Source organism: Urocitellus parryii, chromosome 6 (genome assembly GCF_045843805.1).
Source record: "Urocitellus parryii isolate mUroPar1 chromosome 6, mUroPar1.hap1, whole genome shotgun sequence".
Classification (NCBI taxonomy): domain Eukaryota; kingdom Metazoa; phylum Chordata; class Mammalia; order Rodentia; family Sciuridae; genus Urocitellus; species Urocitellus parryii.
In genome coordinates, this window is record NC_135536.1 from 41178385 (window position 1) to 41190157 (window position 11773).

Consider the following 11773-nt stretch of genomic DNA (forward strand, 5'->3'; position numbering starts at 1 on the left):
TGTATAATACACTTAAGCCAATGAAGGAGAAATCCCCTTTCGTTGAATTTGCTCAGAATCTTCATATACAGTGGCAACTGTTAAGACGTCCACATGAATATTAGAATATATTCATCATACTCTAAAGGATACTGTAAGAATTTAGTGATAATTACAACAGGGTAGAGAAGTAAGCTGTTGAAACTGACAAGCTTGCAGAAAGCAACTTCCCAGTTTTTTCTTCAAATAGTTTATATGAATGAACAATTTTCTGATTTTGCCCCAAAAGTTATTTTCTATTTTCTTTTTGTAGTTACCTTGTTAAATGTCTAAAGATTTTTTTTATTCTTATTGTATAGTGAAATCGAACCCTGCGCCTTGCATGTACTAGGTGAGCTCTCCACCATTGAGCCATAGACCCAGCTTCAGTTTCTTTCTCTTACAGTAATGTCCCCCAGTTCCATCCATGTTGTCATAACTGACACAATTTCCTTCGTTTTTTTTAATACTGTCTCTAAAATGTCATTGTCAGACTCAAGGTTATATCTAGGTTTATTCCTATGTGTATTCTTGGATTTTTATATCTTTGTGACTTGCGTTTAAATTTATGATCTATTTTGAGTTGATTTTGTGTGTGTATGTGAAAATGAAAGATCTGTGTCAGAACTTCGTTCCCACATTGTTTGTTAAAAAGACTACTTTTTTATCCATTGAAATTGCCTTTTCTCCATTTCTAAAGGTTAGACACAGAGAGAGAGAGGAGAGAGAGAGAGAGAGAGAGAGAGAGAGAGAGAGAGAGAGAGAGAGAGAGAGAGAAACTACCTCTAAAACTTCTGTTCTGTTTCATTGATCTTTTGGGCATTCTTCCATCAACACCACACATCTTGATCACAGTACCTTTATTGTACATCTTGAAGTCAAGTGGTATCTGTCCTCCAACTATTTTTCTTAATTTTATGCCAATTATTAAAAATCATTTGCATCTTCATATAAACCTTTGAATCAGTTTGTCCATATGAACCAAATGACGTTGGAACTTTCGTGGAGATGGAATTTAACCCATAGATCAAATTCAGAAGAACTGACATTCTAACAGTATTGAATCTTCACATTCTAGAACATTAAGTATCTCTCCATTTTATTGAGATTTTCTTTGATTTACGTCCTTGGGGTTTTTCAGGTTTTCTCACATATCTGATACATTTTGTTAGATTTATACCTATGTGTACCTATTTCTTTTATTGATGCTAAAGTAAATGATACTGTGTTTAATACCAGTTTTCAATTAGCCATCACTGGTATAAGAGAAAGCAATTGATTTTTTTACATTAACCTTATATAGTATCTTTAAATTTTATATATTATCTTTCAACCTGCTATAATTACTTACTAGTTCCAGAAATTTTGTTGATTATTTGGGATTTTCTAAATAAACAAACACTCATGTCATTGACAATCAAAGGCAAATTTATTTCTCTGTTTCCAGTATGTACACTTTTGTTTCCTTTTCTTGTCTTATTGTATTGGCTAGGACTTCCAGGACAATGTTGACTAGGAGTGGTGAGAAGGGATATCCTGGTTTTGTTCCTGATTTTAGCAGGAAAACATCTCACTTCTCACCAGTGAATATGATGTGTTAATAGCATTTTTATACTCATATCTATAAAAGCTCTGCTTTTTCAAGTCTATTTTATATGAATATTTGCTTCTATTTCTTTACTAAGCTAATCAAAAATTTGTTTTTTGTTTTTTGGGTTTTTTTTTTTACAGAATCATTTTATTTTTCAGGTTGAGTCTTTATATTTACTTTTGATTTTTACCTGTTAGATTATATATGGTACTGATGGGCCACCAATGAAGCTCTTTAGAACTGTTATTTTTTAATAAAGGCAATCTAAATGTTATAGCCATCATCTGCATCATATTCCAAACCCTTTGTAGAATTCAGCCATTTGTATTCCTAGAACCAATACCACTTGAAGTTTGGAACAGATTTGAAAATCGACTCTTTCTGTGTGCTTTATAAACCTTCTGGGTCTAAAGAATTGTATTAGTTCGGGTTTTTTGTTTTGTTTCTTTCTTTGGAGGAGGTGTTGTTTGGTTTTGTTAAAATAGGTTCTCACCATGCTGCCCAGGCTGACCTTGAACTGACCATTTGATCTCAAATGTTATTTTTCAGCCTCAGTCTCTACAGTGGCTAGGACAGCAACTGTATGCTAGGATGCCCAGTTTAGAGTTATTTTGTATATTCCCTACATGTGAGTTCCCAACTTTCCAACATTCAGGGGTGAACACAGATTTTTCTTATGTTGTTCTTTGCAGATTCCACTGACAATCTGGGAGGGGAAGAATTAAATTTTAAGAACCAGGTTGCCTCTTCCCTTGTAAGGTTGTGCTTGCCATTAAGACCTGAGTGTTATGTGGGAAAATAATAACAAATTCAGAATGCAGACACCAATATACTTGATTTTCAGACCTAAATTCTGCTCATTCCTCCACATACAAAGAAATGCTATGCATTAGCTTTTGGAATAAGAATAAGATTCATGTCTCAGAATAGGCAAGATGTTGCATATTAACCTAAATTCATTTCTGAAGAAAAAAACTAAAATAGACTATTTTCACATTGCAAATTACCTATCCTTTTCATGTGAATTTAAGGCAATATTTTATAAAATATTTTAATAACTATAGAAGCCACTTAACTGTAGAAGTCACTATGTCTGAATACCTTCTAATCTTGCCTGAGGCAATAGTAGAAAATCTGTTTTTTACAGATATGAATGCATTCTTTGTATTTGAGACTTGTGGGAAGAGAGAAGATAAAGAAAATATTGTTTAACAGAAAAAGCAAATTTAGTTAAGAGAATATGTATCATAGTGGGGAAAAAAGAGATTTTTTAAGTGAAAAAAAATTGGCTAAATTTTCCCTTCCAGGTGTTTTGATGTAATTAAAATTTTAATTGAAACAAAAGCATAAAATAATACATATTAATTAAGTAATATGTTTCAATGCATATGTATATTGTGCAATGTTTAAATCAAGTTAAATACCTCACTCTCTTCAATTATTTATCATTTCTTTATGGTAAAAGCATTCCCAATCCTTTCCTCTAGTTTTCTGAAATATAGTACATTACCATTATCTATAGCCACCCTATTCTGCGATAGCACACCAGGACTTCTTGCTCTTATCTAATTGTAGCTTATACACATAGATCCACCTTTCCTCCTCCCTCCTCACACCTTACTCTTCCCCGTCCTGAGGTTAACCATGATTGTACTCTCAACTTCTATGTGATCAAATTTTTTTCTATTCTACATAAGACCACGTAACATTTGGACATTTTAAATGCCCAAACAAACCCTAAAAAGTCACCATGTTATACTTTCATTAAAGCTACAAAGATAAAAAGCCAAATCTACATAAAAATGTGTGATAGGTAGTTATGATATTAAATAAATTCTTTGCAGTCAACAAAACTTCAGAAAGAACAAAAGAAGGCCCAAACTTTCTTTACTTTCATAAGCAGATTTTAAATGTTCTTGAGTTAATAAATTAAAATTGCAAAAACCAGCTCTCTCTCCATGTTTTGCCACCAAGGCACACAATACTCTGATAGTATGGTTTAAATTGTAGCTGTAGCATCTTGTCTGCAAAGCCATTTTGTGGTGACATGCTTGTTTCTTTTCAGCACTTTTTTATGGCATCTCCATTGAAAATACAGATAAGGTAAAATTTTCCCAGAATGAAAATAGCTGTTATCTTTCCCAGCTAAACCTGGGATCCTCTTTGAGGCATAGTGACAGTCAACATGCTTCAGGCAATTAGTCTTAATCCTTTTATTTGAGGATAGCCAGAAATAATTTATTTGGGAAGTTTTAGTTACAAATTTAATATCTGCAAAAGTAAAACCCTATATGAAACTTTAAACAATATGTAGCTACAATGACTATCTAATCAGTCTCCATGTGTTTGGAATGATTGAATTCTGTGTGCATTATAGAATGATATAGTATTGAAGAGAAGTACATGAGGGAAAGGAACAGTGTAACAGATTGGATTCATATTTGTGGCAAAGGAAACATAATGGGCTTCGGTGTGTCTGAACAAGCTATATACTAATATAGAATAGTAATCTCTATTCTATAATAAAAAATAAAAATCCCAAGGTCTTTTCCAAGCAAAGACTATGAAAGGCTAGTTGAGTTTTTAACAAACCTGTGATGTTGTTCTTAAAGTTCCTAAGTTCTTAAAGACTGCCAATCGATACCTTCAAAGCTGCTGGAAACTTATGTATGGCAAACATGTATTATAAGATTGATTTTTACAGCAGAAATCTATATATCAAGAAGGTTCGTTGGAAGCAAACGATAAAATAAATATAGCTCTAGAAAAGGAGTACTCAGATGGTATGCTATCTGCCAAGGTGATGTACAATATAAAAGACAACTGAGGTGCAAACCTGTGGATAGATAATCAATTTTTCTGATGGTGTACGATGACTCACCTGTTTCTTCTTAATACATTGTCAAATAAGCAATGGATGTTTGTTAGTCAGTGAATTTCTTTTGACCAGTAGCAGTATTGCAAGAATCATTAATAATTGCCTTTCTAAAATGTCTTGGGTGTGGAAACCTAACAAGTGTGAGAATCATTTTTGCTACCACAATCAATCATTAATATAAATACAAAAATATACTATCCTTTACTGAGTCCTATAATTTCCCAGAAAGGGAAGATGAATTTAATTTTCTGGCTTAATCTACACCCGTAATGCTCTTTATTTTATAATTTCCATAAAACGTAAATATCTATGCAGCTTTTTTTTTTTTTGAAATCGTCATCTTACTCTTGGACTGGATTAGTTTTCAGGACATGATTAGCCTTGGACAGGATTAGTTAATCTTCGGGGCTAATACTTAAATTTATCACAAAGGATTCTAGAAAGTGGGCTGTTTTCCTTCCTTAAACAACTGATGACAAATAAATAAGACACTTATAGATAAAGAAATCAGTATGCTGATTTCAGAGTAAGGTTTTTCATTTGTAATTTACTGTTTAAAGGTAAAAATGAGAGTGTGAGTCCAGCATTTGAGGAATGTAAGTGCAATTGCAGCATTAAATGCTCATTGTCTCCCTAGCCAGCACTCTGCATTCTATATGAAATGGCCATTACTTATTGCAGAAGTTCCTAAGCTCTTTGGTTTGTCGATAAGTCAATATTATAAAACTGTTTTTTATCATCTCATGCCCAAGACTGGAAAATCATTAAGGCGATTTTTCCCCAGCATGTTGATTTCTTCCAATTTCCAAGAAGAATGTTATGGTAAGCTTTTGCTATCCTCCTCACTCACCAGTTATCAGAAGGCACATGCTGTGCTTTAGGTAAGTTACTGAAGAAATGCATATATATTTAATAAGACAAACCTTCTGTGTTTGTATAATTTAAATTCCCAAGAGGCAACCATTCTTAGTTGGTCCTTATCTTAAATAGGAATCCTGTAAAACTAACTCTCCAAATTAATTCATAACTACAGAGGAAGGTAACAAAGACTATTTCTCAGGTAATTCATAGATTCATGAAAAGAGAATGCTGCTATGATTTTTTTCCCCCTGAAACTGTTTTATTTTTCAATTTTCAGTGGTCAAAGGATGAGAACATTTCTTGACAAAGCTCTTTGGGTGTTTGATATTAGGCTCTGGCAAAGCACTGTGAGTTACAGTTCATTGAGGAACTGAAATATGATCATAACTTCTCCAAATATATGAGCCATGTGGTTTTTTTTTTGTTTGGTTGGTTTGTATTAAAACATGGTCTTCTAAACTCCATAAATGTGAGTCATCTAGCAAAATTAATCAGCACTTCCTTTCATTTCAAAGTATTTAAAATAAATTTATGCCACAGAGTTGAGGGAAAAAATAAACAGATCATTCAAGTTAATAAATACAATATTTCCAATTGCTGAATTCTCCTTCATTTTTAACTTCACTGTCATTGGTCTTATGACAACCATCACAAACAGGAGTAAATTGAAGACTCTATTATAACATTAAAAATGTGTGTTTGTCTGCTGCTAGTCCATAACTTCTTTGCCAAACACTGTGACTAGATTCCATCTCATTTATTCATCACCCCAATTTAAAATCTGCAGAAAGACTCCAATCAATGATGATAAATAAAATAACTGATTATTTATTTTACTTATTTATAAGTGCAATGGTCATTATGAAGAATTCCTGACCATATGTTTTCCAGTGCTACAAAATTTATTTCATATTGCAGAAGTCCTCTATTTTTCTTTAGTTAAAAAAGAAAAAAGTAAGTATTTAAGCTAACAGCCATGGTAACATAATGAGCATCCCACCATGGGATAGTTTCAGGAGAGGTTATGTGGCCATCTGTTATAACCGCTGTACTACACGGAATGTTTTGTGCTCTCCAAAAATCTCAAGTAACTTCTAAAAAAAGACTCAAGAATTCTAATGAAAGGATCATCCCTGACTCTCAACACTGAAAGGTTAAAACACTGGGGAAAAAATATGCTTGAAATATAAAATACTATGAAAAGATAGAAGTTTCATAATTAGTGAAATTTTAGTTAGTGTTCATGACAAACAGCAACCGTTGAGTCACTTACGAATTGCCTAAATGCACAAATAGCATATTGTTACATACTTAGCCTTTTGTACTACTAAAGCAAACCAATTGTGAGTTTAAATTACTTGACATTGCACTCAATGGGCCCTGTGTCCTGAACAAACAGCTGGCACACAATAAATTGTATATAAAAAAAAGCCATCTATAGATGGTTAAATCCGAGACATACAATTCCCTATTCCCCTAGGTAGAATGAAGCACCATCTTCTACCAGGTGATGTAGTGCAACAAGCACCTCACCTATAAGACATCTGTTTTCCGGCTGACACTGGGCCAAAACAACACTTCAGACTTGGAAAAGAAAAATGCCTTCCTTTCAGAGCAGTGCTGACATAAATCCTAATGACCTGGTACTTTTAACTACCTACTTTTAACAACCTCTTTTACTATTCTCCAGCAGGGTCTTGAAATGAGCTGAGAGGACAATGCTACCCACACAATTAAATCAGACCTGGGGCTTAATAACAGTTTTTCCTCAACCACTCTTTTTCTTCTCTGTCTTCCTAATTATTGTCATCAGCCTGCACTTTTTTTTTCCTTGAGAGGAAATATTGACATTTCTAGAGTGAAATATTGAAACGGTGCATTTGTTTTATTGATGATGCTGCAGCATTTAACATTCACAGAACTAGACACTGCAGAACTAAGTTGAAGAGGCCAAAAATGAGAAGCAAATTAAACAGAAGAGTAAAACAAGACTTCCTAATTAATTAGTAGAATTTTCTCTAATCTTCTCTGCATGACAATCTAGTTGGATGTAATAATTCTTAATATCTGGCACTGATTAAATTTCTGAGTTCTCAAACAAAAGTAATGATCCTTTACTAGTACACTTCAAATGTGTTTTTAGAAATTTCAGAACCTAAAAGAGAGTCAACTTTCATAAGCATGAATAGTCTTTTAACATTGCCAATTCTACACCTTTGGCCTATTTAATGAACACATTGTTGGAAGGAAATGTATTAAGGTAAATATTAAAGGAGATTTATAACTCCTGCAGGGCTTCTGATCTTAAAGCCTATGTATGTCAATTTCCTTACACAATGCTCTTTTACATTGTTATGATGGTCTTGAGTTTACAAAGCTATTCTAACATAATTCCATGAGCTACTAAACTTAAACTCCTTCATGTGAAAGAGCTCTCACAACTCCCATGTTCCTCTGGTTTTGGGATTTCATGAAAATTCTCAGTTTTTAACTCAAGAAAATGGTAGTAACTTACCATTATTGAACTTCCAATTCTGATGCTTAGATGTTTTTATGATATCTGTAAACTGGTAAGAATCATAATACGTATTACATAAAAACAGTTAATTAATCATCAAGATTGTTTTATAGCAAGGGATCACATTAACCACAGATGTTCATTTACCATAACAAGACATGTTTAGTACTTTTTTTTCAAAAAATAACACTTTAAATGCTAATGTTAGAAATACCACAGCAGAAATGAAAGCGTCATTTCCAAAATTCTTTGTAAATGATTGCATTGCAATTAAAGTTATATTCTTCATAACACTAAAATAAAAGTGTTCTTTATATAAACCTGACTTATTTCCAAGACTCCCACCATGAAATTTACCTTTAAAATAATAGAAGAAACAGCCTGTTACATTAACTTCTTATAGAAAGTTCAGTACAAATCTCTTTTCTGAACGCTGTTTTCCTGCAGAAGTGGTCATGCCAACTCTAGGTTCCATCACAAAGATGAATATAAGAACTGATATGGCAGAAGTAAAGGCCTATAAACATGATTCCCAAATTATCAACATAGTAAATGGCTGCTGTCTCATCCAAACTGCCTTTAAAGTACCTATTTGGATTTCATCTCTCTTTAAGGAATTCAGCCTTCATGTTCCCAATTTCTTGGGCCTCCGTGATTCAATTTATCATATATTTATATATATTAAAATTTAAAATTTTATGATGCAAAACTTCTATACAGATATAAATGTGTATAACTGTTTTATAAAAATGAGATAATTCTATTTTTGCATCATGTTGTTTTCTCTCAATAAAGTCTCATATAAGTTCTCTAAGTCAATCACTGTTGACCACACCAAAGATTAAATTAAAAAAAATACATGTCACATATAAAATTAAAATTGGGACAGCATAAAAATATAAGCATAGCAAAAGATAGTAGTTGTTTTAGAAACATGTTTATAATGTTGAGAACATATTGAAAAAGACAAGATGTATATTTTGTATACATATATAATACAAAGGGTAAGATGTATAATATTTTTGACAATTGAAATAGGATCAAAGCAAAAAAATTCACCATAAATAAATGTGTAAACATTATGATAAGGCAAGACAGAAGGGCAAAGCAGAGAAAGACAATATTTTAACTCAAGTAAACAGTAGTAATTTACTGTTATTGAACTTCCAGTTCTGTTGTGTAGGTGTTTTTATAGTATCTATAAACTAGTAACAATCATAATACTTATTGCCTAAAAAAGTTAATCAATCATCAAGGTTTTAATGAACATCTCATTAATTAGAAAGGCATAAATTAAATAGCAATAAAATACATTCCACGAGGGGCTGGGGTGGGAGTTCAGTGGTAGAGCATTTGTCTTGCATGTGTGAGGCCCTGGGTTTGATTCTCAGCACCACATAAAAATAAACAAATAAAAATAAAGATATTATATCCATCTACAACTAAAAATAAATAGATAGATAGATAGATAACATTCCAGGATTAGCTTGGCTAAAGTACTAAGGTGTAGTAGTACTTATTGTACAGAACTTAGAGAAAGTATATTTTTATATATTATTGAATAAAATATGAAATATTCTTAACATATCAAAAGTAATTAGAATTTTAATTAAAATTAAAAATTTGAACACCCTTTGATCCAGCAAGATCACTCTGAAGAATCTATTCCATACCAATAAATCTTCAAAAATTAGGGAAAATATACACAATGATGCACCTTTTTCATAGTGAGCAAAAGCTACTGGCTATCCAGTGAAAACTACCATTTGGAAGTGACCAAATAAATTACTTCACATCCACACCATGGAATGTTATACATCCACTGAAAAAAAATGTTTATAGTTAGATTAACTGACTTGGAGAACTTATATGAGATTTTATTGAGAGAAAACAACATGATGCAAAAATAGAATTATCTCATTTTTATAAAACAGTTATACACATTTATATCTGTATAGTTGTGTCGGAAACAATAATTAAAAGCACATGTCTTTAGCATGGGTTTCTAGGATTGGATGGCAAATAAAAGATGTGACAAGATAAAACTAGAAATTAAATTAAAATAGAAAACTTTTTAAAAGAATAAGTAAATAGGGGCTGGGGTTGTGGCTCAGTGGTACAGCACTTGCCTAGCACATGCAAGGCACTGGGTTCGATCCTCAGCACCACATAAAAATAAAAAATAAAGACATTGTGTCCAAACTACAACTAAAAAAAATTCAACAAAGAATAAGTAAATAAATGCACTTTTATAAAATCAGTTTATATGCCTTAATTACATTTAACATTTTAAAGTTGTTTATTATCTTTGTGGGTAAAAACTATTATCAAACACAAAAGAATGAAGGGTGAACACCTGATATTTATTGTCATGTTAAATTGTACCTTAACTCTGAATGTAAAGACCATACTATCATGAATTAGCTGCCCACCTGAAAGAAAAGAGCACTTGTTTTTACCATCTTTCTGCCAACCCCAAAGCACACACAAACAAAAGAAAAATCCTATGTATATAAATATCTGTTTTTCAATTTATTTTCAATCAACTTTATTCAGTAATGTTTATGAAATGACTACTGAGTAAGCAGAGTTTTATGACCTAAAGATACAGAAATAAATAAAATAAAGGTATACTCAAATAAAATCAATTTTTAATAAAATTAAAAATTGAATTCAAGAAGAAGTCAAATAAACTGGGCAGTATGATGCATGCCTGTAATCCTAGCTACCCAGGATGCTGAGTCAGAAAAACTGCAAGTTCAAATCCGGGCTTATTAAGTTAGTGAAGCCCCATCTCAAAATTAAAAAAGTAAAAATAAAAATGACTTGGGATGTAGCTCAGTGGTAAAGTTCCCCTGGGTTCAGAGTTTCAATCTCCAGTACCAAAAAATAAAAATAAAAATAAAAGTTGCCCAAATGATTTTAGGAAAACATAAATGTGGAAACATGACCAAATAAGTTGATGCTACTACATAAGAAACACAGATAGAAGAAAAAAATATATTCTAAAAGAAAAGAAAATAAAACATTCCCAAATCAAAACCTAACTCAGCCACTAAAGAAAACCATCATGTTAGTGGAAAAATTAGCACGAAATAATCAACTAACATTCTCTAGTACAATGAATTTTCAGAAACATATGAGCATTTGAGTAATAATACCAAAGCATTTATAAGAAGTAGAGAGAGAGATAAGTCATTGTCCTAAGACTTTTTCAGAGCAGCATTTCAGAAGACAGGTGTCAATGTCTGCAAGTAGTAAGGATGAAGATATAATCCAAAACATATACTAGCTAAGCAATGGTGCAATTATGAAATTATCAGAAAGATAACCTCAAAACACAAGAAGCCAAAATATGGTCCTTTATAAAACAAAGGTTTAAACAGAGGAACTACAGCAATCCAAAACACTTACTGAAATTGATTAAACAAAAAGAATCAATATAGAAAAACCCAGGGGAAAAAAAAAGTATTGTGATAATTATGGTTTCACAACCAGAGACAAGCAGTAGAAAATTCTTAATGATATTCTGTGGAAGTTAGATGAATTTCAGTAGAAACTTTTGCTTGAAACTTCTCTAGGCTAATGTAAGCCTACTTACAGAGACCCAGGATATCATTATCACTGTCAGTATGTCTAGTCACAGCAACATGATGACTAGTTCCCAAAAGGACTCAAGTTACTATAATGCATTTCTCTCCAAGATATATTAATTAAGTCCAATATATTGTGCCAAATTCTTGGGAACAGCTAAATGTTACTCCAGAGGGAATAACACTAATGCTCCACTGTATACGGAGTGAATTAAGTACATTTAACATCCAAGTTCTGAAAGCTAGAAATCTAGAAGACTGCAGTATACACAGGAGGAAACGACGACATCTTCTTTGGTCTCAAGGTAAGCCAC